This window comes from Camelus bactrianus, unplaced genomic scaffold (genome assembly GCF_048773025.1).
Source record: "Camelus bactrianus isolate YW-2024 breed Bactrian camel unplaced genomic scaffold, ASM4877302v1 HiC_scaffold_41, whole genome shotgun sequence".
NCBI lineage: Eukaryota > Metazoa > Chordata > Mammalia > Artiodactyla > Camelidae > Camelus > Camelus bactrianus.
In genome coordinates, this window is record NW_027413957.1 from 6,013,639 (window position 1) to 6,038,640 (window position 25,002).

The following is a 25,002-nucleotide window of genomic DNA, read 5'->3' on the forward strand; positions in this document are numbered from 1 at the left end:
ACGGGTGACTGTGTGGGTGAGGTTTAGGGCCGCCCTCCACACAGCTTCCTGGTGTCACAGGTGTTCCCTGGTAGGGGGAAGACCGCTAATTACCTCCCCTGTACATGGGGAGGCACTAGATGCTACCTGAGTTTACAGCCCAAACCCCGCCTTTCCCCGGCTGCCCGCACTGAGAGGGACTCGGGGAAGACTCTCGAAGGGCTCCTAGGAGATCCCGGGTGCTGCAGACATAAGACGGAACCTCCCCACACTCAGAATTCCGGAACAAGGATGACTGTGTGTTGCAGGTTCGGGGCCGCCCTCCACGCAGCTGCCTTGTGTCACAGGTGTTCCCTGGCAGGTGGAAGTCCGCTAATTACCTCCCCTGTCCATGGGGAGGCACTAGATGCTACCTGCGTTTCCAGCACAACCCCCTCTTTCCCCGGCAGCCCGCACAGGTAGGGACTCTGGGAAGACACTCGAAGGGCTCCTAGGAGATCCCGGGTGCGGCAGACAGAAGACGGAACCTCCTCACACTCAGAATTCCGGAACACGGTTGACTGGGTGGGGGAGTTTCGGGGCCGCCCTCCACGCAGATGCCTGGTGTCACAGGTGTTCCCTGGCAGGTGGAAGTCCGCTAATTACCTCCCTTGTCCATGGGGAGGCACAAGATGCTACCTGTTTTCCAGCCAAACCTCCGCCATTCCCCGGCAGCCCGCACAGTGAGGTACTGGGGGAAGACACTCGAAGGGCTCCTAGGTGAACCCGGGTGCTGCAGACATAAGACGGAACCTCCCCACACTCAGAATTCCGGAACACGGCTGACTGTGTGGGGGAGGTTCGGGGCCGCCCTCCACGCAGCTGCCTGCTGTCACAGGTGTTCCCTGGCAGGGGGAAGTCCGCTAATTACCTCCCTTGTCAATGGGGAGGCAATAGATGCTACCTGCTTTTCCAGCCCAACCCCCGCCTTTCCCCAGCAGCCCGCACAGGGAGGGACTTGGGGAAGACACTCGAAGGGCTCCTAGGAGAACCCGGGTGCTGCAGACATAAGACGGAACCTCCCCACACTCAGAATTCTGGAACACGGGTGACTGTGTGGGAGAGGTTTAGGGCCGCCCTCCACACAGCTTCCTGGTGTCACAGGTGTTCCCTGGTAGGGGAAAGACCGCTAATTACCTCCCCTGTCCATGGGGAGGCACTAGATGCTACCTGAGTTTCCAGCCCAAACCCCGCCTTTCCCCGGCTGCCCGCACTGGGAGGGACTCGGGGAAGACTCTCAAAGGGCTCCTAGGAGATCCCGGGTGCTGCAGACATAAGACGGAACCTCCCCACACTCAGAATTCCGGAACAAGGATGACTGTGTGTTGCAGGTTCGGGGCCGCCCTCCACGCAGCTGCCTTGTGTCACAGGTGTTCCCTGGCAGGTGGAAGTCCGCTAATTACCTCCCCTGTCCATGGGGAGGCACTAGATGCTACCTGCGTTTCCAGCACAACCCCCTCTTTCCCCGGCAGCCCGCACAGGGAGGGACTCTGGGAAGACACTCGAAGGGCTCCTAGGAGATCCCGGGTGCTGCAGACAGAAGACGGAACCTCCCCACACTCAGAATTCCGGAACACGGTTGACTGTGTGGGGGAGTTTCGGGGCCGCCCTCCACGCAGCTGCCTGGTGTCACAGGTGTTCCCTGGCAGGTGGTAGTCCGCTAATTACCTCCCTTGTCCATGGGGAGGCACAAGATGCTACCTGCTTTTCCAGCACAACCCCCGCCTTTCCCGGCAGCCCGCACAGGGAGGGAATCTGGTAAGAAACTCGAAAGTCTCCTAGGAGAACCCGGGTGCTGCAGACAGAAGACGGAACCTCCCCACACTCAGAATTCCGGAACACGTGTGACTGTGTGGGTGAGGTTTAGGGCCGCACTCCACGCAGCTGCCTGGTTTCACAGTTGTTTCCTGGCAGGGGGAAGTCCGCTAATTACCTCCCCTGTCCATGGGGAGGCACTAGATGCTACCTGCGTTTCCAGCCCAACCCCCGCTATTCCCTGGATGCCCGCACTGGGAGGGACTCGGGGAAGACTCTCGAAGGGCTCCTAGGAGATCCCGGGTGCTGCAGACATAAGACGGATCCTCCCCACACTCAGAATTCCGGAACACAGCTGACTGTCTCTGGAAGGTTCGGGGCCGCCCTCCACGCAGCTGCCTGGTGTCACAGGTGTCCCCTGGCAGGGGGAAGTCCGCTAATTACCTCCCTTGTCCATGGGGAGGCACTAGATGCTACCTGCTTTTCCAGCACAACCCCCGCCTTTCCCCAGCAGCCCGCACAGGGAGGGACTTGGGGAAGACACTCGAAGTGCTCCTTGGAGAACCCGGGTGCTGCAGACATAAGACGGAACCTCCCCACACTCAGAATTCCGGAACACGGGTGACTGTGTGGGTGAGGTTTAGGGCCGCCCTCCACACATCTTCCTGGTGTCACAGGTGTTCCCTGGTAGGTTAGAAGACCGCTAATTACTTCCCCTGTCCATGGGGAGGCACTAGATGCTACCTGAGTTTCCAGCCCAACCCCAGCCTTTCCCCGGCTGCCCGCACTGGGAGGGACTCGGGGAAGACTCTCGAAGGGCTCCTAGGAGATCCCGGGTGCTGCAGACAGAAGACGGAACCTCCCCACACTCAGAATTCCGGAACACGGATGACTGTGTGGGGGAGGTTCTGTGCCGCCCTCCACGAAGCTGCCTTGTGTCACAGGTGTTCCCTGGCAGGTGGAAGTCCGCTAATTTCCTCCCCTGACCATGGGGAGGAACTAGATGCTACCTGCGTTTCCAGCACAACCCCCTCCTTTCCCCGGCAGCCCGCACAGGGAGGGACTCTGGGAAGACACTCGAAGGGCTCCTAGGAGATCCCGGGTGCTGCAGACAGAAGACGGAACCTCCCCACACTCAGAATTCCGGAACACGGTTGACTGTGTGGGGGAGGTTCGGGGCCGCCCTCCACGAAGCTGCCTGGTGTCACAGGTGTTCCCTGGCAGGGGGAAGTCCGCTAATTACCTCCCTTGTCCATGGGGAGGCACTAGATGCTACCTGCTTTTCCAGCCCAACCTCCGCCATTCCCCGGCAGCCCGCACAGTGAGGGACTGGGGGAAGACACTCGAAGGGCTCCTAGGTGAACCCGGGTGCTGCAGACATAAGACGGAACCTCCCCACACTCAGAATTCCGGAACACGGCTGACTGTGTGGGGGAGGTTCGGGGACGCCCTCCACGCAGCTGCCTGGTGTCACAGGTGTTCCCTGGCAGGGAGTAGTCCGCTAATTACCTCCCCTGTCCATGGGGAGGCACTAGATGCTACCTCAGTTTCCAGCCCAACCTCCGCCTTTCCCCGGCAGCCCGCAGTGGGAGGGATTCGGGGAAGACACTCGAAAGGCTCCTAGGAGATCCCGGGTCCTGCAGACATAAGACGGAACCTCCCCACACTCAGAATTCCGGAACACGTCTGACTGTGTGGGGGAGGTTCGGGGCTGCCCTCCACGCAGCTGCCTGGTTTCACAGGTGTTCCCTGGCAGGTGGAATTCCGCTAATTACCTCCGCTGTCCATGGGGAGGCACTAGATGCTACCTGCTTTTCCAGCACATCCCCCTCCTTTCCCCGGCTGCCCGCACAGGGAGGGACTCTGGGAAGACACTCGAAGGGCTCCTAGGAGATCCCGGGTGCTGCAGACAGAAGACGGAACCTCCCCACACTCAGAAATCCGGAACACGGTTGACTGTGTGGGGGAGGTTCGGGGCCGCACTCCACGCAGCTGCCTGGTGTCACAGGTGTTCCCTGGCAGGGGGAAGTCCGCTAATTACCTCCCCTGTCCATGGGGAGGCACTAAATGCTACCTGCGTTTCCAGCCCAACCCCCGCATTTCCCTGGCTGCCCGCAGTGGGAGGGACTCGGGGAAGACTCTCGAAGGGCTCCTAGGAGATCCCGGGTGCTGCAGACATAAGACGGAACCTCCCCACACTCAGAATTCCGGAACACGGCTGAATGTGTGGGGAATGTTCGGGGCCGTCCTCCACGCAGCTGCCTGGTGTCACAGGTGTTCCCTGGCAGGGGGAAGTCCGCTAATTACCTCCGCTGTCCATGGGGAGGCACTAGATGCTACCTGCTTTCCAGCCCAACCCCCGCCATTCCCCAGCAGCCCGCACAGGGAGGGACTTGGGGAAGACACTCGAAGAGCTCCTAGGAGAACCCGGGTGCTGCAGACATAAGACGGAACCTCCCCACACTCAGAACTCCGGAACACGGGTGACTGTGTGGGTGAGGTTTAGGGCCGCCCTCCACACAGCTTCCTGGTGTCACAGGTGTTCCCTGGTAGGGGGAAGACCGCTAATTACCTCCCCTGTCCATGGGGAGGCACTAGATGCTACCTGCTTTTCCAGCCCAACCCCCGCCTTTCCCCAGCAGCCCACACAGGGAGGGACTTGGGGAAGACACTCGAAGGGCTCCTAGGAGAACCCGGGTGCTGCAGACAGAAGACGGAACCTCCCCACACTCAGAATTCCGGAACACGGGTGACTGTGTGGGTGAGGTTTAGGGCCGCCCTCCACACAGCTTCCTGGTGTCACAGGTGTTCCCTGGTAGGGGGAAGACCGCTAATTACCTCCCCTGTCCATGGGGAGGCACTTGATGCTACCTGAGTTTCCAGCCCAACCCCCGCCTTTTCCCGGCTGCCCGCACCGGGAGGGACTCGGGGAAGACACTCGAAGGGCTCCTAGGAGATCCCGGGTGCTGCAGACAGAAGACGGAACCTCCCCACACTCAGAATTCCGGAACACGGATGACTGTGTGGGGGAGGTTCGGGGCAGCCCTCCACGCAGCTGCCTTGTGTCACAGGTGTTCCCTGGCAGGTGGAAGTCCGCTAATTACCTCCCCTGTCTATGGGGAGGCACTAGATGCTACCTGCGTTTCCAGCACAACCCCCTCCTTTCCCGGGCAGCCCGCACAGTGAGGGACTCTGGGAAAACACTCGAAGGGCTCCTAGGAGATGCCGGGTGCTGCAGACAGAAGACGGAACCTCCCCACATTCAGAATTCCGGAACACGTTTGACTATGTGGGGGAAGTTCGGGGCCGCCCTCCACGCAGCTGCCTGGTGTCACAGGTGTTCCCTGGCAGGGGGAAGTCCGCTAATTACCTCCCTTGTCCATGGGGAGGCACAAGATGCAACCTGCTTTTCCAGCCCAACCTCCACCATTCCCCGGCAGCCCGCACAGTGAGGGACTGGGGGAAGACACTCGAAGGGCTCCTAGGTGAACTCGGGTGCTGCAGACATAAGACGGAACCTCCCCACACTCAGAATTCCGGAACACGGGTGACTGTGTGGGTGAGGCTTAGGGCCGCCATCCACACAGCTTCCTGGTGTCACAGGTGTTCCCTGGTAGGGGGAAGACCGCTAATTACCTCCCCTGACCATGGGGAGGCACTAGATGCTGCCTGAGTTTCCAGCCCAACCCCCGCCTTTCCCCGGCTGCCCGCACTGGGAGGGACTCGGGGAAGACTCTCGAAGGGCTCCTAGGAGATCCCGGGTGCTGCAGACAGAAGACAGAACCTCCCCACACTCAGAATTCCGGAACACGGATGACTGTGTGGGGGAGGTTCGGGGCCGCCCTCCACGCAGCTGCCTTGTGTCACAGGTGTTCCCTGGCAGGTGGAAGTCCGCTAATTACCTCCCCTGTCCATGGGGAGGCACTAGATGCTACCTGCGTTTTCAGCACAACCCCCTCCTTTCCCTGGCAGCCCGCACAGGGAGGGACTCTGGGAAGACACTCGAAGTGCTCCTAGGAGATCCTGGGTGCTGCAGACAGAAGACGAAACCTCCCCACACTCAGAATTCCGGAACACGGTTGACTGCTTGGGGGAGGTTCGGGGCCGCCCTCCACGCAGCTGCCTGGTGTCACAGGTGTTCCCTGGCGGGGGGAAGTCCGCTAATTACCTCCCTTGTCCATGGGGAGGCAAAAGATGCTACCTGCTTTTCCAGCCCAACCTCCGCCATTCCCCGGCAGCCCGCACAGTGAGGGACTGGGGGAAGACACTCGAAGGGCTCCTAGGTGAACCCGGGTGCTGCAGAATTAAGACGGAACCTCCCAACACTCAGAATTCCGGAACACGGCTGACTGTGTTTGGGGAGGTTCGGGGCCGCCCTCCACGCAGCTGCCTGGTGTCACAGGTGTACCCTGGTAGAGGGAAGACCGCTAATTACCTCCCCTGTCCATGGGGAGGCACTAGATGCTACCTGAGTTTCCAGCCCAACCCCCGCCTTTCCCCGGCTGCCCGCACTGGGAGGGACTCGGGGAAGACTCTCGAAGGGCTCCTAGGAGATCCCGGGTGCTGCAGACAGAAGTCGGAACCTCCCCACACTCAGAATTCCGGAACATGGATGACTGTGTGGGGCAGGTTCGGGGCCGCCCTCCACGCAGCTGCCTTGTGTCACAGGTGTTCCCTGGCAGGTGGAATTCCGCTAATTACCTCCCCTGACCATGGGGAGGCACTAGATGCTACCTGCGTTTCCAGCACATCCCCCTCTTTTCCCGGCAACCCGCACAGGGAGGGACTCTGGGAAGACACTCGAAGGGCTCCTAGGAGATCCCGGGTGCTGCAGACAGAAGACGGAACCTCCCCACACTCAGAATTCCGGAACACGTCTGACTGTGTGGGGGAGGTTCGGGGCTGCCCTCCACGCAGCTGCCTGGTTTCACAGGTGTTCCCTGGCAGGTGGAATTCCGCTAATTACCTCCGCTGTCCATGGGGAGGCACTAGATGCTACCTGCTTTTCCAGCACATCCCCCTCCTTTCCCCGGCTGCCCGCACAGGGAGGGACTCTGGGAAGACACTCGAAGGGCTCCTAGGAGATCCCGGGTGCTGCAGACAGAAGACGGAACCTCCCCACACTCAGAAATCCGGAACACGGTTGACTGTGTGGGGGAGGTTCGGGGCCGCACTCCACGCAGCTGCCTGGTGTCACAGGTGTTCCCTGGCAGGGGGAAGTCCGCTAATTACCTCCCCTGTCCATGGGGAGGCACTAAATGCTACCTGCGTTTCCAGCCCAACCCCCGCATTTCCCTGGCTGCCCGCAGTGGGAGGGACTCGGGGAAGACTCTCGAAGGGCTCCTAGGAGATCCCGGGTGCTGCAGACATAAGACGGAACCTCCCCACACTCAGAATTCCGGAACACGGCTGAATGTGTGGGGAATGTTCGGGGCCGTCCTCCACGCAGCTGCCTGGTGTCACAGGTGTTCCCTGGCAGGGGGAAGTCCGCTAATTACCTCCGCTGTCCATGGGGAGGCACTAGATGCTACCTGCTTTCCAGCCCAACCCCCGCCATTCCCCAGCAGCCCGCACAGGGAGGGACTTGGGGAAGACACTCGAAGAGCTCCTAGGAGAACCCGGGTGCTGCAGACATAAGACGGAACCTCCCCACACTCAGAACTCCGGAACACGGGTGACTGTGTGGGTGAGGTTTAGGGCCGCCCTCCACACAGCTTCCTGGTGTCACAGGTGTTCCCTGGTAGGGGGAAGACCGCTAATTACCTCCCCTGTCCATGGGGAGGCACTAGATGCTACCTGCTTTTCCAGCCCAACCCCCGCCTTTCCCCAGCAGCCCACACAGGGAGGGACTTGGGGAAGACACTCGAAGGGCTCCTAGGAGAACCCGGGTGCTGCAGACAGAAGACGGAACCTCCCCACACTCAGAATTCCGGAACACGGGTGACTGTGTGGGTGAGGTTTAGGGCCGCCCTCCACACAGCTTCCTGGTGTCACAGGTGTTCCCTGGTAGGGGGAAGACCGCTAATTACCTCCCCTGTCCATGGGGAGGCACTTGATGCTACCTGAGTTTCCAGCCCAACCCCCGCCTTTTCCCGGCTGCCCGCACCGGGAGGGACTCGGGGAAGACACTCGAAGGGCTCCTAGGAGATCCCGGGTGCTGCAGACAGAAGACGGAACCTCCCCACACTCAGAATTCCGGAACACGGATGACTGTGTGGGGGAGGTTCGGGGCAGCCCTCCACGCAGCTGCCTTGTGTCACAGGTGTTCCCTGGCAGGTGGAAGTCCGCTAATTACCTCCCCTGTCTATGGGGAGGCACTAGATGCTACCTGCGTTTCCAGCACAACCCCCTCCTTTCCCGGGCAGCCCGCACAGTGAGGGACTCTGGGAAAACACTCGAAGGGCTCCTAGGAGATGCCGGGTGCTGCAGACAGAAGACGGAACCTCCCCACATTCAGAATTCCGGAACACGTTTGACTATGTGGGGGAAGTTCGGGGCCGCCCTCCACGCAGCTGCCTGGTGTCACAGGTGTTCCCTGGCAGGGGGAAGTCCGCTAATTACCTCCCTTGTCCATGGGGAGGCACAAGATGCAACCTGCTTTTCCAGCCCAACCTCCACCATTCCCCGGCAGCCCGCACAGTGAGGGACTGGGGGAAGACACTCGAAGGGCTCCTAGGTGAACTCGGGTGCTGCAGACATAAGACGGAACCTCCCCACACTCAGAATTCCGGAACACGGGTGACTGTGTGGGTGAGGCTTAGGGCCGCCATCCACACAGCTTCCTGGTGTCACAGGTGTTCCCTGGTAGGGGGAAGACCGCTAATTACCTCCCCTGACCATGGGGAGGCACTAGATGCTGCCTGAGTTTCCAGCCCAACCCCCGCCTTTCCCCGGCTGCCCGCACTGGGAGGGACTCGGGGAAGACTCTCGAAGGGCTCCTAGGAGATCCCGGGTGCTGCAGACAGAAGACAGAACCTCCCCACACTCAGAATTCCGGAACACGGATGACTGTGTGGGGGAGGTTCGGGGCCGCCTTCCACGCAGCTGCCTTGTGTCACAGGTGTTCCCTGGCAGGTGGAAGTCCGCTAATTACCTCCCCTGTCCATGGGGAGGCACTAGATGCTACCTGCGTTTTCAGCACAACCCCCTCCTTTCCCTGGCAGCCCGCACAGGGAGGGACTCTGGGAAGACACTCGAAGTGCTCCTAGGAGATCCTGGGTGCTGCAGACAGAAGACGAAACCTCCCCACACTCAGAATTCCGGAACACGGTTGACTGCTTGGGGGAGGTTCGGGGCCGCCCTCCACGCAGCTGCCTGGTGTCACAGGTGTTCCCTGGCGGGGGGAAGTCCGCTAATTACCTCCCTTGTCCATGGGGAGGCAAAAGATGCTACCTGCTTTTCCAGCCCAACCTCCGCCATTCCCCGGCAGCCCGCACAGTGAGGGACTGGGGGAAGACACTCGAAGGGCTCCTAGGTGAACCCGGGTGCTGCAGAATTAAGACGGAACCTCCCAACACTCAGAATTCCGGAACACGGCTGACTGTGTTTGGGGAGGTTCGGGGCCGCCCTCCACGCAGCTGCCTGGTGTCACAGGTGTACCCTGGTAGAGGGAAGACCGCTAATTACCTCCCCTGTCCATGGGGAGGCACTAGATGCTACCTGAGTTTCCAGCCCAACCCCCGCCTTTCCCCGGCTGCCCGCACTGGGAGGGACTCGGGGAAGACTCTCGAAGGGCTCCTAGGAGATCCCGGGTGCTGCAGACAGAAGTCGGAACCTCCCCACACTCAGAATTCCGGAACATGGATGACTGTGTGGGGCAGGTTCGGGGCCGCCCTCCACGCAGCTGCCTTGTGTCACAGGTGTTCCCTGGCAGGTGGAATTCCGCTAATTACCTCCCCTGACCATGGGGAGGCACTAGATGCTACCTGCGTTTCCAGCACATCCCCCTCTTTTCCCGGCAACCCGCACAGGGAGGGACTCTGGGAAGACACTCGAAGGGCTCCTAGGAGATCCCGGGTGCTGCAGACAGAAGACGGAACCTCCCCACACTCAGAATTCCGGAACACGGCTGACTGTGTGGGGGAGGTTCGGGACCGCCCTCCACGCAGCTGCCTGGTGTCACAGGTGTTCCCTGGCAGGGGGAAGTCCGCTAATTACCTCCCCTGTCCATGGGGAGGCACTAGATGCTACCTGCGTTTCCAAATCGACCCCCGCCTTTCCCTGGCTGCCCGCACTGGGAGGGACTCGGGGAAGACTCTCGAAGGGCTCCTAGGAGATCCCGGGTGCTGCAGACATAAGACGGAACCTCCCCACAATCAGAATTCCGGAACACGGCTGACTGTGTGGGTGAGGTTTAGGGCCGCACTCCACACAGCTTCCTGGTGTCAGAGGTGTTCCCTGGTAGGAGGAAGACCGCTAATTACCTCCCTTGGCCATGGGGAGGCACTAGATTCTACTTGCATTTCCAGCCCAACCACCGCCATTCCCAGGCAGCCTGCAAAGTGAGGGACTGGGGGAAGACACTCGAAGGGCTCCTAGGTGAAAACGGGTGCTGCAGACATAAGACGGAACCTCCCCACACTCAGAATTCCGGAACACGGCTGACTGTGTTTGGGAAGTTCGGGGCCGCCCTCCACGCAGCTGCCTGGTGTCACAGGTGTTCCCTGGCAGGGAGAAGTCCGCTAATTACCTCCCCTGTCCATGGGGAGGCACTAGATGCTATCTGAGTTTCCAGCCCAACCCCCGCCTTTCCCCGGCAGCCCGCAGTGGGAGGGATTCAGGGAAGACACTCGAAGGGCTCCTAGGAGATCCCGGGTGCTGCAGACAGAAGACGGAACCTCCCCACACTCAGAATTCCGGAACACGGCTGACTGTGTGGGGGAGGTTCGGGGCCGCCCTCCACGCAGCTGCCTGGTGTCACAGGTGTTCCCTGGCAGGTGGAAGTCCGCTAATTACATCCCCTGTCCATGGGGAGGCACTAGATGCTACCTGCGTTTCCAGCACAACCCCCTCCTTTCCCCGGCAGCCCGCACAGGGAGGGACTCTGGGAAGACACTCGAAGGGCTCCTAGGAGATCCCGGGTGCTGCAGACATAAGACGGAACCTAACCACACTCAGAATTCCGGAACACGGTTGACTGTGTGGGGGAGGTTCGGGGCCGCACTCCACGCAGCTGCCTGGCGTCACAGGTGTTCCCTGGCAGGGGGAAGTCCGCTAATTACCTCCCCTGTCCATGGGGAGGCACTAGATGCTACCTGCGTTTCCAGCCCAACCCCCGCCTTTCCCTGGCTGCCCGCACTGGGAGGGACTCGGGGAAGACTCTCGAAGGGCTCCTAGGAGATCCCGGGTGCTGCAGACAGAAGACGGAACCTCCCCACACTCAGAATTCCGGAACACGGCTGACTGTGTGGGTGAGGTTAGGGGCCGCCCTCCACGCAGCTGCTTGGTGTCACAGGTGTTCCCTGGCAGGGGGAAGTCCGCTAATTACCTCCCGTGTCCATGCGGAGTCACTAGATGCTACCTGCGTTTCCAGCACAACCCCCTCCTTTCCCCGGCAGCCATCACAGGGAGGGACTCTGGGAAGAAACTCGCAGGGCTCCTAGGAGATCCCGGGTGCTGCAGACAGAAGACGGAAACTCCCCACACTCAGAATTCCGGAACACGGCTGACTGTGTGGTTTGAGGTTCGGGGCCGCCCTCCACGCAGCTGCCTGGTTTCACAGGTGTTCCGTGGCAGGGGAAAGTTCGCTAATTACCTCCCCTGTCCATGGGGAGGCACTAGAGGCTACCTTCGTTTCCAGCACAACCCCCGCCTTTCCCTGGCTTCCCGCACTGGGAGGGACTCGGGGAAGACTCTCGAAGGGCTCCTAGGAGATTCCGTGTGCTGCAGACATATGACGGAACCTCCCCACACTCAGAATTCCGGAACACGGCTGACTGTGTGGGGGAGGTTCGGGGCCGCCCTCCACGCAGCTGCCTGGTGTCACAGGTGTTCCCTGGCAGGGGGAAGTCCGCTAATTACCTCCCTTGTCCATGGGGAGGCACAAGATGCTACCTGCTTTTCCAGCCCAACCCCCGCCTTTCCCCAGCAGCCCGCACAGGGAGGGACTGGGGGAAGACACTCGAAGGGCTCCTGGAGAACCCGGGTGCTGCAGACATAAGACGGAACCTCCCCACACTCAGAATTCCGGAACACGGGTGACTGTGTTGGTGAGGTTAAGGGCCTCCCTCCACACAGCTTCCTGGTGTCACAGGTGTTCCCTCGTAGGGGGAAGACCGCTAATTACCTCCCCTGTCCATGGGGAGGCACTAGATGCTACCTGAGTTTCCAGCCCAACCCCCGCCTTTCCTCGGCTGCCCGCACTGGGAGGGACTCGGGGAAGACTCTCGAAGGGCTCCTAGGAGATCCCGGGTGCTGCAGACAGAAGACGAAACCTCCCCACACTGAGAATTCTGGAACACGGATGACTGTGTGGGGGAGGTACGGGGCCGCCCTCCACGCAGCTGCCTGGTGTCACAGGTGTTCCCTGGCAGGGGGAAGTCCGCTAATTACCTCCCCTGTCCATGGGGAGGCACTAGATGCTACCTGCTTTTCCAGCCCAACCCCCTCCTTTCCCCGGCAGACAGCACAGGTAGGGACTCTGGGAAGACACTCGAAGGGCTCCTAGGAGATCCCGGGTGCTGCAGATAGAAGACGGAACCTCCCCACACTCAGAATTCCGGAACACGGCTGACTGTGTGTTTTGAGGTTCGGGGCCGCCCTCCACGCAGCTGCGTGGTGTCACAGGTGTTCCCTGGCAGGGGGATTTTCGCTAATTACCTCCCCTGTCCATGGGGAGGCACTAGATGCTACCTGCGTTTCCAGCCCTACCCCCACCTTTCCCCGGCTGCCCGCACTGGGAGGGACTCGGGGAAGACTCTTGAAGGTCTCCAAGGAGATCCCGGGTGCTGCAGACAGAAGACGGAACCTCCCCACACTCAGAATTCCGGAACACGGGTGACTGTGTGGGTGAGGTTAAGGGCCGCCCTCCACAAAGCTTCCTAGTGTCACAGGTGTTCCCTGGTAGGGGGAAGACCGCTAATTACCTCCCCTGTCCATGGGGAGGAACTAGATGCTACCTGAATTTCCAGCCCAACCCCCGCCTTTCCCCGGCTGCCCGCACTGGGAGGGACTCTTGGAAAACTCTCGAAGGGCTCCTAGGAGATCCCGGGTGCTGCAGACAGAAGACGGAACCTCCCCACACTCAGAATTGCGGAACACGGCTGACTGTGTGGGTGAGGTTTAGGGCCGCACTCCACACAGCTTCCTGGTGTCACAGGTGTTCCCTGGTAGGAGGAAGACCGCTAATTACCTCCCTTGTCCATGGGGAGGCACTAGATTCTACCTGCTTTTCCAGCCCAACCACCGCCATTCCCAGGCAGCCTGCAAAGTGAGGGACTGGGGGAAGACACTCGAAGGGCTCCTAGGTGAACCCGGGTTCTGCAGACATAAGACGGAACCTCCCCACACTCAGAATTCCGGAACAGGGCTGACTGTGTTTGGGAGGTTCGGGGCCGCCCTCCACGCAGCTGCCTGGTGTCACAGGTGTTCCCTGGCAGGGAGAAGTCCGCTAATTACCTCCCCTGTCCATGGGGAGGCACTAGATGCTACCTGAGTTACCAGCCCAACCCCCGCCTTTCCCCGGCAGCCCGCAGTGGGAGGGATTCGGGGAAGACACTCGAAGGGCTCCTAGGAGATCCTGGGTGCTGCAGACAGAAGACGGAACCTCCCCACACTCAGAATTCCGGAACACGGCTGACTGTGTGGGGGAGGTTCGGGGCCGCCCTCCACGCAGCTGCCTGGTGTCACAGGTGTTCCCTGGCAGGTGGAAGTCCGCTAATTACATCCCCTGTCCATGGGGAGGCACTAGATGCTACCTGCGTTTCCAGCACAACCCCCTCCTTTCCCCGGCAGCCCGCACAGGGAGGGACTCTGGGAAGACACTCGAAGGGCTCCTAGGAGATCCCGGGTGCTGCAGACAGACGACGGAACCTAACCACACTCAGAATTCCGGAACACGATTGACTGTGTGGGGGAGGTTCGGGGCCGCACTCCACGCAGCTGCCTGGCGTCACAGGTGTTCCCTGGCAGGGGGAAGTCCGCTAATTACCTCCCCTGTCCATGGGGAGGCACTAGATGCTACCTGCGTTTCCAGCCCAACCCCCGCCTTTCCCTGGCTGCCCGCACTGGGAGGGACTCGGGGAAGACTCTCGAAGGGCTCCTAGGAGATCCCGGGTGCTGCAGACATAAGACGGAACCTCCCCACACTCAGAATTCCGGAACACGGCTGACTGAGTGGGTGAGGTTAGGGGCCGCCCTCCACGCAGCTGCCTGGTGTCACAGGTGTTCCCTGGCAGGGGGAAGTCCGCTAATTACCTCCCGTGTCCATGGGGAGGCACTAGATGCTACCTGCGTTTCCAGCACAACCCCCTCCTTTCCCCGGCAGCCATCACAGGGAGGGACTCTGGGAAGAAACTCGAAGGGCTCCTAGGAGATCCCGGGTGCTGCAGACAGAAGACGGAAACTCCCCACACTCAGAATTCCGGAACACGGCTGACTGTGTGGTTTGAGGTTCGGGGCCGCCCTCCACGCAGCTGCCTGGTTTCACAGGTATTCCTTGGCAGGGGAAAGTTCGCTAATTACCTCCCCTGTCCATGGGGAGGCACTAGATGCTACCTGCGTTTCCAGCACAACCCCCGCCATTCCCTGGCTGCCCGCACTGGGAGGGAATCGGGGAAGACTCTCGAAGGGCTCCTAGGAGATCCCGGGTGCTGCAGACATAAGACGGAACCTCCCCACACTCAGAATTCCGGAACACGGCTGACTGTGTGGGGAAGGTTCGGGGCCGCCCTCCACGCAGCTGCCTGGTGTCACAGGTCTTCCCTGGCAGGTGGAAGTCCGCTAATTACCTCCCATGTCCATGGGGAGGCACTAGATGCTACCTGCTTTTCCAGCCCAACCCCCGCCTTTCCCCAGCAGCCCGCACAGGGAGGGACTGGGGGAAGACACTCGAAGGGCTCCTATATGAACCGGGGTGCTGCAGACATAAGACGGAACCTCCCCACACTCAGAATTCCGGAACACGGCTGACTGTGTGGGGGAGGTTCGGGGCCGCCCTCCACGCAGCTGCCTGGTGTCACAGGTGTTCCCTGGCAGGGGGAAGTCCGCTAAATACCTCCCTTGTCCATGGGGAGGCACAAGATGCTACCTGCTTTTCCAGCCCAACCCCCGCCTTTCCCCGGCAGCCCGCACAGGGAGGGACTGGGGGAAGAAACTCGAAGGGCTCCAAGGAGAACCCGGGTGCTGCAGACATAAGACGGAACCTCCCCACACTCAGAATTCGGGAACACGGGTGACTGTGTTGGTGAGGTTAAGGGCCGCCATCCACACAGCTTCCTGGTGTCACAGGTGTTCCCTGGTAGGGGGAAGACCGCTAATTACCTCCCCTGTCCATGGGGAGGCACTAGATGCTACCTGAGTTTCCAGCCCAACCCCCGCCTTTCCTCGGCTGCCCGCACTGGGAGGGACTCGGGGAAGACTCTCGAAGGGCTCCTAGGAGATCCCGGGTGCTGCAGACAGAAGACGGAACCTCCCCACACTCAGAATTCTGGAACACGGATGACTGTGTGGGGGAGGTTCGGGGCCGCCCTCCACGCAGCTGCCTGGTGTCACAGGTGTTCCCTGGCAGGGGGAAGTCCGCTAATTACCTCCCCTGTCCATGGGGAGGCACTAGATGCTACCTGCGTTTCCAGCCCAACCCCCTCCTTTCCCCGGCAGCCAGCACAGGGAGGGACTCTGGGAAGACACTCGAAGGGCTCCTAGGAGATCCCGGGTGCTGCAGATGGAAGACGGAACCTCCCCACACTCAGAATTCCGGAACACGGCTGACTGTGTGTTTTGAGGTTAGGGGCCGCCCACCACGCAGCTGCCTGGTGTCACAGGTGTTCCCTGGCAGGGGGATTTTCGCTAATTACCTCCCCTGTCCATGGGGAGGAACTAGATGCTACCTGAGTTTCCAGCCCAACCCCCGCCTTTCCCCGGCTGCCCGCACTGGGAGGGACTCGGGGAAGACTCTCGAAGGGCTCCTAGGAGATCCCGGGTGCTGCAGACAGAAGACGGAACCTCCCCACACTCAGAATTCCGGAACACGGCTGACTGTGTAGGGGAGGTTCGGGGCCGCCCTCCACGCAGCTGCCTGGTGTCACAGGTGTTCCCTGGCAGGGGGAAGTCCGCTAATTAACTCCCCTGTCCATGGGGAGGCACTAGATGCTACCTGAGTTTCCAGCCCAACCCCCGCCTTTCCCCGGCAGCCCGCAGTGAGAGGGATTCGGGGAAGACACTCGAAGGGCTCCTAGGAGATCCCGGGTGCTGCAGACAGAAGACGGAACCTCCCCACACTCAGAATTCCGGAACACGTGTGACTGTGTGGGTGAGGTTTAGGGCCGCACGCCACGCAGCTGCCTGGTGTCACAGGTGTTCCCTGGCAGGGGGAAGTCCGCTAATTACCTCCCCTGTCCATGGGGAGGCACTAGATGCTACCTGCGTTTCCAGCCCAACCCCCGCATTTCCCTGGCTGCCCGCACTGGGAGGGACTCGGGGAAGACTCTCGAAGGGCTCCTAGGAGATCCCGGGTGCTGCAGACATAAGACGGAACCTCCCCACACTCAGAATTCCGGAACACGGCTGACTGTGTTGGGAAGGTTCGGGGCCACCCTCCACGCAGCTGCCTGGTGTCACAGGTGTTCCCTGGCAGGTGGAAGTCCGCTAATTACCTCCCCTGTCCATGGGGAGGCACTAGATTCTACCTGCGTTTCCAGCCCAACTCCCTCCTTTCCTCGGCATCCCACACAGGGAGGGACTCTTGGAAGACACTCGAAGGGCTCCTAGGAGATCCGGTATGCTGCTGACAGAAGACGGAACCTCCCCACACTCAGAATTCCGGAACACGGTTGACTGTGTGGGGGAGGTTCGGGGCCGCACTCCACGCAGCTGTCTGGTGTCACAGGTGTTCCCTAGCAGGGGGAAGTCCGCTAATTACCTCCCTTGTCCATGGGGAGGCACAAGATGCTACCTGCTTTTCCAGCCCAACCTCCGCCATTCCCCGGCAGACCGCACAGTGAGGGACTGGGGGAAGACTCTCGAAGGGCTCCTAGGAGATCCCGGGTGCTGCAGACAGAAGACGGAACCTCCCCGCACTCATAATTCCGGAACACGGATGACTGTGTGGGGGAGGTTCGGGGCCGCCCTCCACGGAGCTGCCTTGTGTCACAGGTGTTCCTTGGCAGGTGGAAGTCCGCTAATTACCTCCCCTGTCCATGGGGAGGCACAAGATGCTACCAGCTTCTCCAGCCCAACCTCCACAATTCCCCGACAGCCCGCACAGTGAGGGACTGGGGGAAGACACTCGAAGGGCTCCTAGGTGAACCCGGGTGCTGCAGACATAAGACGGAACCTCCCCACACTCAGAATTCCGGAACACGGATGACTGTGTGGGGGAGGTTCGGGCCGCCCACCACGCAGCAGCCTGGTGTCACAGGTGTTCCCTGGCAGGGAGAAGTCCGCTAATAACCTCCCCTGTCCATGGGGAGGCACTAGATGCTACCTGCGTTTCCAGCCCAACCCCCGCTTTTCCCTGGCTGCCCGCACTGGGAGGGACTCGGGAAAGACTCTCGAAGGGCTCCTAGGAGATCCCGGGTGCTGCAGACATAAGACGGAACCTCCCCACACTCAGAATTCCGGAACACGGCTGACTGTGTGGGTGAGGTTAGGGGCCGCCCTCCACGCAGCTGCCTGGTGTCACAGGTGTTCCCTGGCAGGGGGAAGTCCGCTAATTACCTCCCGTGTCCATGCGGAGTCACTAGATGCTACCTGCGTTTCCAGCACAACCCCCTCCTTTCCCCGGCAGCCATCACAGGGAGGGACTCTGGGAAGAAACTCGAAGGGCTCCTAGGAGATCCCGGGTGCTGCAGACAGAAGACGGAACCTCCCCACACTCAGAATTCCGGAACACGGCTGACTGTGTGGTTTGAGGTTCGGGGCCGCCCTCCACGCAGCTGCTTGGTGTCACAGGTGTTCCTTGGCAGGGGAAAGTTCGCTAATTACCTCCCCTGTCCATGGGGAGGCACTAGATGCTACCTGCGTTTCCAGCACAACCCCCGCCTTTCCCTGGCTGCCCGCACTGGGAGGGACTCAGGGAAGACTCTCGAAGGGCTCCTAGGAGATCCCGGGTGCTGCAGACATAAGACGGAACCTCCACACACTCAGAATTCCGGAACACGTCTGACTGTGTGGGGAAGGTTCGGGGCCGCCATCCACGCAGCTGCCTGGTGTCACAGGTGTTCCCTAGCAGGGGGAATTCCGCTAATTACCTCCCATGTCCATGGGGAGGCACTAGATGCTACCTGCTTTTCCAGCCCAACCCCCGCCTTTCCCCAGCAGCCCGCACAGGGAGGGACTGGGGGAAGACACTCGAAGTGCTCCTAGGTGAACCGGGGTGCTGCAGACATAAGACGGAACCTCCCCACACTCAGAATTCCGGAACACGGCTGACTGTGTGGGGGAGGTTCGGGGCCGCCCTCCACGCAGCTGCCTGGTGTCCCAGGTGTTCCCTGGCAGGGAGAAGTCCGCTAATTACATCCCATGTCCATGGGGAGGCACTAGATGCTACCTGAGTTTCCAGCCCAACCCCCGACTTTCCCCGGCAGCCTGCAGTGGGAGGGATTCGGGGAAGACACTCGAAGGGCTCCTAGGAGATCCCGGGTGCTGCAGACAGAAGACGGAACCTCCCCACACTCAGAATTCCGGAACACGGCTGACTGTGTGGGGGAGGTTCGGGGCCGCCATCCACGCAGCTGCCTGGTGTCACAGGTGTTCCCTGGCAGGGGAAAGACCGCTAATTACCTCCCCTGTCCTTGGGGAGGCACTAGATGCTACCTGAGTTTCCAGCCCAACCCCCGCCTTTCCTCGGCTGCCCGCACTGGGAGGGACTCGGGGAAGACTCTCGAAGGGCTTCTAGGAGATCCCGGGTGCTGCAGACAGAAGACGGAACCTCCGCACACTCAGAATTCTGGAACACGGATGACTGTGTGGGGGAGGTTCGGGGCCGCCCTCCACGCAGCTGCCTGGTGTCACAGGTGTTCCCTGGCAATGGGAAGTCCGCTAATTACCTCCCCTGTCCATGGGGAGGCACTAGATGCTACCTGAGTTTCCAGCCAAACCCCCTCCTTTCCCCGGCAGCCAGCACAGGGAGGGACTCTGGGAAGACACTCGAAGTGCTCCTAGGAGATCCCGGGTGCTGCAGATAGAAGACTGAACCTCCCCACACTCAGAATTCCGGAACACGTGTGACTGTGTGGGTGAGGTTTAGGGCCGCACGCCACGCAGCTGCCTGGTGTCACAGGTGTTCCCTGGCAGGGGGAAGTCCGCTAATTACCTCCCCTGTCCATGGGGAGGCACTAGATGCTACCTGCGTTTCCAGCCCAACCCCCGCCTTTCCCTGGCTGGCCGCACTGGGAGGGACTCTGGGAAGACACTCGAAGGGCTCCTAGGAGATCCCGGGTGCTGCAGACATAAGACGGAACCTCCCCACACTCAGAATTCCGGAACACGGCTGACTGTGTTGGGAAGGTTCGGGGCCGCCCACCACGCAGCTGCCTGGTGTCACAGGTGTTCCCTGGCAGGTGGAAGTCCGCTAATTACCTCCACGGTCCATGGGGAGGCACTAGATGCTAACTGCGTTTCCAGCCCAACCCCCTCCTTTCCTCGGCAGCCCGCACAGGGAGGGACTCTGGGAAGACACTCGAAGGGCTCCTAGGAGATCCCGGGTGCTGCAGATAGAAGACGGAACCTCCCCACACTCAGAATTCCGGAACACGTGTGACTGTGTGGGTGAGGTTTAGGGCCGCACGCCACGCAGCTGCCTGGTGTCACAGGTGTTCCCTGGCAGGGGGAAGTCCGCTAAATACCTCCCCTGTCCATGGGGAGGCACTAGATGCTACCTGCGTTTCCAGCCCAACCCCCGCTTTTCCCTGGCTGCCCGCACTGGGAGGGACTCGGGGAAGACTCTCAAAGGGCTCCTAGGAGATCCCGGGTGCTGCAGACATAAGACGGAACCTCCCCACACTCAGAATTCCGGAACACGGCTGACTGTGTTGGGAAGGTTCGGGGCCGCCCTCCACGCAGCTGCCTGGTGTCACAGGTGTTCCCTGGCAGGTGGAAGTCCGCTAATTACCTCCACTGTCCATGGGGAGGCACTAGATGCTACCTGCGTTTCCAGCCCAACCCCCTCCTTTCCTCGGCAGCCCGCACAGCGAGGGACTCTGGGAAGACACTCGAATGGCTCCTAGGAGATCCGGGGTGCTGCAGACATAAGACGGAACCTCCCCACACTCAGAATTCCGGAACACGGTTGACTGTGTGGGGGAGTTTCGGGGCCGCCCTCCACGCTGCTGTCTGGTGTCACAGGTGTTCCCTAGCAGGGGGAAGTCCGCTAATTACCTCCCTTGTCCATTGGGAGGCACAAGATGCTACCTGCTTTTCCAGCCCAACCTCCGCCATTCCCCGGCAGTCCGCACAGTGAGGGACTGGGGGAAGACACTCGAAAGGCTCTTAGGTGAACCCGGGTGCTGCAGACAGAAGACGGAACCTCCCTATGCTCAGAATTCCGGAACACGGCTGACTGTGTGGGGGAGGTTCGGGGCCGCCCTCCACGCAGCTGCCTGGTGTCACAGGTGTTCCCTGGCAGGGAGAAGTCCGCTAATTACCTCCCCTATCCATGGGGAGGCACTAGATGCTGCCTGAGTTTCCAGCCCAACCCCCGCATTTCCCCGGCAGCCCGCAGTGGGAGGGATTCGGGGAAGACACTCGAAGGGCTCCTAGGAGATCCCGAGTTCTGCAGACAGAAGACGGAACCTCCCCACCCTCAGAATTCCGGAACACGGCTGACTGTGTGGGGGAGGTTCGGGGCCACCCTCCACGCAGCTGCCTGTTTTCACAGGTGTTCCCTGGCAGGGGGAAGACCGCTAATTACCTCCCCTGTCCATGGGGAGGCACTAGATGCTACCTGCTTTTCCAGCCCAACTCCCGCCTTTCCCCGAGAGCCCGCACAGGGAGGGACTGGGGGAAGACACTCGAAGGGCTCCTAGGAGAACCCGGGTGCTGCAGACATACGATGGAACCTCCCCACACTCAGAATTCCGGAACACGGGTGACTGTGTGGGTGAGGTTTAGGGCCGCCCTCCACACAGCTTCCTGGTGTCACAGGTGTTCCCTGGTAGGGGGAAGACCGCTAATTACCTCCCCTGTCCATGGGGAGGCACTAGATGCTACCTGCTTTTCCAGCCCAACCCCAGCCTTTCCCCAGCAGCCCGCACTGGGAGGGACTTGGGGAAGACACTCGAAGGGCTCCTAGGAGAACCCGGGTGCTGCAGATATAAGACGGAACCTCCCCACACTCAGAATTCCGGAACACGGGTGACTGTGTGGGTGAGGTTTAGGGCCGCCCTCCACACAGCTTCCTGGTGTCACAGGTGTTCCCTGGTAGGGGGAAGACCGCTAATTACCTCCCCTGTCCATGGGGAGGCACTAGATGCTACCTGAGTTTCCAGCCCAACCCCAGCCTTTCCCCGGCTGCCCGCACTGGGAGGGACTCGGGGAAGACTCTCGAAGGGCTCCTAGGAGATCCCGGGTGCTGCAGACAGAAGACGGAACCTCCCCACACTCAGAATTCCGGAACACGGATGACTGTGTGGGGGAGGTTCGGGGCCGCCCTCCACGGAGCTGCCTTGTGTCACAGGTGTTACTTGGCAGGTGGAAGTCCGCTAATTACCTCCCCTGTCCATGGGGAGGCACTAGATGCTACCTGCGTTTCCAGCCCAACCCCCACCTTTCCCCGGCAGCCCGCACAGGGAGGGACTCTGGGAAGACACTCGAAGGGCTCCAGGGAGATCCCGGGTGCTGCAGACAGAAGACGGAACCTCCCCACACTCAGAATTCCGGAACACGGTTGACTGTGTGGGGGAGGTTCGGGGCCTCCCTCCACGCAGCTGCCTGGTGTCACAGGTGTTCCCTGGCAGGGGGAAGTCCGCTAATTACCTACCTTGTCCATGGGAAGGCACAAGATGCTACCTGCTTCTCCAGCCCAACCTCCGCCATTCCCCGACAGCCCGCACAGTGAGGTACTGGGGGAAGACACTCGAAGGGCTCCTAGGTGAACCCGGGTGCTGCAGACATAAGACGGAACCTCCCCACACTCAGAATTCCGGAACACGGCTGACTGTGTGGGGGAGGTTCGGGCCGACCACCACGCAGCAGCCTGGTGTCACAGGTGTTCCCTGGCAGGGAGAAGTCCGCTAATTACCTCCCCTGTCCATGGGGAGGCCCTAGATGCTACATGAGTTTCCAGCCCAACCCCCGCCTTTCCCCGGCAGCCCGCAGTTGGAGGGATTCGGGGAAGACACTCGAAGGGCTCCTAGGAGATCCCGGGTGCTGCAGACAGAAGACGGAACCTCCCCACACTCAGAATTCCGGAACACGGCTGACTGTGTGCGGGAGGTTCGGGGCCGCCCTCCACGAAGCTCCATGGTGTCACAGGTGTTCCCTGGCAGGGGGAAGTCCGCTAATTACCTCCCCTGTCCATGGGGAGGCACTAGATGCTACCTGCGTTTCCAGCACAACCCCCACTTTTCCCCGGCAGCCCGCACAGGGAGGGACTCTGGGAAGACACTCGAAGGGCTCCTAGGAGATCCCGGGTGCTGCAGACAGAAGACGGAACCTCCCCACACTCAGAATACCGGAACACGTGTGACTGTGTGGGTGAGGTTTAGGGCCGCACTCCACGCAGCTGCCTGGTGTCACAGGTGTTCCCTGGCAGGGGGAAGTCCGCTAATTACCTCCCCTGTCCATGGGGAGGCACTAGATGCTACCTGCGTTTCCAGCCAAACCCCCGCCTTTCCCTGGCTGCCCGCACTGGGAGGGACTCGGGGAAGACTCTCGAAGGGCTCCTAGGAGATCCTGGGTGCTGCAGACATAAGACGGAACCTCCCCAAACTCAGAATTCCGGAACACGGCTGACTGTGTGGGGAAGGTTCGGGGCCGCCCTCCACGCAGCTGTCTGGTGTCACAGGTGTTCCCTAGCAGGGGGAAGTCCGCTAATTACCTCCTTTGTCCATGGGGAGGCACAAGATGCTACCTGCTTTTCCAGCCCAACCTCCGCCATTCCCCGGCAGTCCGCACAGTGAGGGACTGGGGGAAGACACTCGAAGGGCTCCTAGGTGAACCCGGGTGCTGCAGACAGAAGACGGAACCTCCCCATGCTCAGAATTCCGGAACACGGCTGACTGTGTGGGGGAGGTTCGGGGCCGCCCTCCACGCAGCTGCCTGGTGTCACAGGTGTTCCCTGGCAGGGAGAAGTCCGCTAATTACCTCCCCTATCCATGGGGAGTCACTAGATGCTGCCTGAGTTTCCAGCCCAACCCCCGCATTTCCCCGGCAGCCCGCAGTGGGAGGGATTCGGGGAAGACACTCGAAGGGCTCCTAGGAGATCCCGAGTTCTGCAGACAGAAGACGGAACCTCCCCACCCTCAGAATTCCGGAACACGGCTGACTGTGTGGGGGAGGTTCGGGGCCGCCCTCCACGCAGCTGCCTGTTGTCACAGGTGTTCCCTGGCAGGGGGAAGTCCGCTAATTACCTCCCTTGTCCATGGGGAGGCACAAGATGCTACCTGCTTTTCCAGCCCATCCCCCGCCTTTCCCCGCCAGTCCGCACAGGGAGGGACTGGGGGAAGACACTCGAAAGGCTCCTAGGAGAACCCGGGTGCTGCAGACAGAAGACGGAACCTCCCCACACTCAGAATTCCGGAACACGTGTGACTGTGTGAGTGAGGTTTAGGGCCGCACTCCACGCAGCTGCCTGGTGTCACAGGTGTTCCCTGGCAGGTGGAAGTCCGCTAATTACCTCCCCCGTCCTTGGGGAGGCACTAGATGCTACCTGAGTTTCCAGCACAACCCCCGCCTTTCCCTGGCAGCCCGCACAGTGAGGGACTCTGGGAAGACTCTCGAAGGGCTCCTAGGAGATCCCGGGTGCTGCAGACATATGACGGAACCTCCCCACACTCAGAATTCCGGAACACGGCTGATTCTGTGGGGAAGGTTCGGGGCCGCCCTCCACGAAGCTGCCTGGTGTCACAGGTGTTCCCTGGCAGGGGGAAGTCCGCTAATTACCTCCCTTGTCCATGGGGAGGCACTAGATGCTACCTGCTTTTCCAGCCCAACCCCCGCCTTTCCCCAGCAGCCCGCACAGGGAGGGACTTGGGGAAGACACTCGAAGGGCTCCTAGGAGAACCCGGGTGCTGCAGACATAAGATGGAACCTCCCCACACTCAGAATTCCGGAACACGGGTGACTGTGTGGGTGAGGTTTAGGGCCGCCCTCCACACAGCTTCCTGGTGTCACAGGTGTTCCCTGGTAGGGGGAAGACCGCTAATTACCTCCCCTGTCCATGGGGAGGCACTAGATGCTACCTGAGTTTCCAGCCCAACCCCAGCCTTTCCCCGGCTGCCCGCACTGGGAGGGACTCGGGGAAGACTCTCGAAAGGCTCCTAGGAGATCCCGGGTGCTGCAGACAGAAGACGGAACCTCCCCAAACTCATAATTCCGGAACACGGATGACTGTGTGGGGGAGGTTCGGGGCCGCCCTCCACGCAGCTGCCTGGTGTCACAGGTGTTCCCTGGCAGGGGGAAGTCCGCTAATTACCTACCTTGTCCATGGGAAGGCACAAGATGCTACCTGCTTCTCCAGCCCAACCTCCGCCATTCCCCGACATCCCGCACAGTGAGGGACTGGGGGAAGACACTCGAAGGGCTCCTAGGTGAACCCGGGTGCTGCAGACATAAGACGGAACCTCCCCACACTCAGAATTCCGGAACACGGCTGACTGTGTGGGGGAGGTTCGGGCCGACCACCACGCAGCAGCCTGGTGTCACAGGTGTTCCCTGGCAGGGAGAAGTCCGCTAATTACCTCCCCTGTCCATGGGGAGGCCCTAGATGCTACATGATTTTCCAGCCCAACCCCCGCCTTTCCCCGGCAGCCCGCAGTGGGAGGGATTCGGGGAAGACACTCGAAGGGCTCCTAGGAGATCCCGGGTGCTGCAGACAGAAGACGGAACCTCCCCACACTCAGAATTCCGGAACAC